Here is a 2,765-nt window from a genome sequence, read left to right as displayed (position 1 = left end):
TACATAGTCTCATTAAGTGCACAAAATGGAAATAGGAGCTGGCTGCTGGTGGCTCATGCCTGTAATCATAGCTACTCAAGAGGTTGAGACCACAGGATTGCTGTTCAAAGCCAGCCTGCTCAGGAAAGTCCATGAGACTCTTATATTCAATTAACCAGCAGAATCCTAGAAGTGGTACTGTAGCTAAAGTGGTAGACCACTCAACTTGAGCTGAAGAGCTGAGCTACAGTGCCCAGGATCAGAGTTCAAGCCCCACTACCAACAAAAAAGTGCAAATATGACTTTAAGTTTCCCCCAAAGGAAGGACAAGGTCAACAGTAATCTTCCAAAGCAGAAAAAATAATGGCAAAATGATTTTGCTGAGTTGTTTAAGTTATGGCTTCTTGGCTGGACATATTCTTTTCTTTTAAAAATTGTCAAATATTAGTTTTATATTAAACTTCGTCTTGTATTTCTTGGTTCAAAACAGACGTCTTGGTACAGTTGATGTCACTTACCTTTTTTTGCCAGTCATGGTGCCTGAACACTGGGCCTGGGCACTGTCCCTAAGCTCTTCAGCTCAAGGCTTGTGCCCTACCACTTGAACAACAGCACCACTTCCAGCTTTTTCTGCTTATGTGGTGCTGAGGAATTGAACCCAGGGCCTCATGCATGCATGGCAAGCACTCTACTACTGAGCCACCTACCCAGTCCATCACTTGGCTTTCTCATTATCACAGTTCAAAGCAAACCCATATAGGAGAGTCTGTCAACCCCTTATTTCTAATTAACCACCAAAAAGGCCAGAAGTGGGGTTTTGGCTGAAGCAGAAGAGTACTAACTTTGGGGGCACTTGGGCAGGAAGACATCTATTCAGGGACATAGTCCAGCCTCTGGAATCAAACCCCAGAACCAGCACAAACTGAACAAACAAGCAAACAAAAAAACCCCAGGTATTTCTTTGGGACCCTTCTTAAAGGAGTACTGGTCTGAGAAGAGCCTGCTTTTGTTGATTATACTCACTGGATCCTGCTGTTTTTGGAATACTTATTGCTATAGAGAACTCAGGACCAGATTAAAGGAATGGATAACTGAATCCTGCAACAAGAGAATCATCTCAGAAGTGAAATATCCATCCTTAAAGCACTTTAAAATTTCCATGTCTTTGTTTCTTTGCAGTAGAGCACTTTTAAAACAACGTTATTTCCTTTTGTTTTATGCTGGCCCTCAAATGACACATTATTTCCTTTTGTAATACTCTCAATCAGAACTTTACAGACAAGTTTTATATGAATTAAAAACACACTCTAAACGTCAGGGACAGAGTTTCCTTCAAGCCATGGATCCTTTTCTTGTACAGTAAAAAGGAAAGCACAAGTTAACTTGAACTTTGTCATACCTCTAGGTGCAATTAGTCTCCTGGGATCAGTCTCCACATCCACTAATCGTTACTTCCAGTAACATCTATGGTGCTGCTTGAGGTATAATGAATGTTTGCTGGCTTCACTGAAATAGAACAAGGATACCTTTGGACATCATGTAGCAGTGTTTCAGAGAAAACTTAGTAAAGAAAAAATATGAAATTTAAATTGCTTATAAATTATCCATGAGTACATTGAGTTCAAACTTCATAAGTGCTCTGTAAATTAAGGTGAATTTTAAATGTGAAGAGGGTTCTCAGATCTTTTTTTTGTGAGTGTATGTGCAGTGCATTATTTTCCAATTGTACAAGAGTTAACAGTAAGAGAAACAATAACAATAATAGGAGAAGGAGAAGTTCTGTGTTTAAGTGTTCAATACAATATAGAAGACTCTACAAATAAGACAACATTGAAACAATAAAGTACAGTATGTAGATTTATAGAAGTGATATAGTGAAAGCATTTCTTCTAAGTGGATCATGAAGTATGAGGCCACTCCTTTGCTAAATCACACTTGCTAATCATGCAAATTTGTAAAAAGTAGAATAGAAGAATGATTCTGGTTCCATGCCAGGCACATATAAGAGAATGGACTTAAATGGAAAAAAGTCCATCTTGAGAGAAAAGGTATTATACTAGCAATGATCCTGGTGGCAAAGATCATATTTCTTTTTATTTCCTTTTCAGATATATATATATATATATATATATATATATATATATATATATTTGTTGTTGGTCGTGGCACTTGAACACTTGAACCCTGGGCGCTGTCCCTCTGCTATTCAGCTCCAGGCTAGTGCTCTACCACTTGAGCCACAGTGCTACTTCCAGTTTTCTTGTAGTTAATTGGAGAAAAGAGTCTCCAGGACTTTCCTACCTGTCTGGCTTTGAACCTCAATCCTCAGATCTCACCACCAACCAGCTTAAGATCATATTTCTAACAGTGTACACTCAGCACATGTAATGTGTATGTTCATCTAACTTTATATGAATTCTTGAGTTAAAAATCTGGGCTACAGCTTAGACTTCATACTCACAAAAATGTATGTAGTTTAAAAGTTGATACTCCTGGAAAAATAAAACCTAAGGATGTAGAAGTCTGGGAAGTTCAGTTTGTATCCAGCCTGGGCAGAAGAGTTTTTGAGACACTATCTATAATTAACCAGGAAAACCTGCATTGGAAGAATGGTTCACATGATGGAATACCAGTTATGAGCAAGATTGTTGAATAAGAATTGACGTGTTTGCATACATACATACAAACATACACATACACACAGAGGCACTTACATGTGCACACACAAGTACACAAATGAAACAACTCTCAGAAAATGTATAAAAGTTAGAAAACAATAGAAAATA

Source organism: Dipodomys merriami, unplaced genomic scaffold, assembly GCF_024711535.1.
Source record: "Dipodomys merriami isolate MVZ:Mamm:240054 unplaced genomic scaffold, mDipMer1.0.p SCAF_832, whole genome shotgun sequence".
Lineage (NCBI taxonomy): Eukaryota > Metazoa > Chordata > Mammalia > Rodentia > Heteromyidae > Dipodomys > Dipodomys merriami.
Note: the sequence above shows the minus strand (reverse complement) of the source record.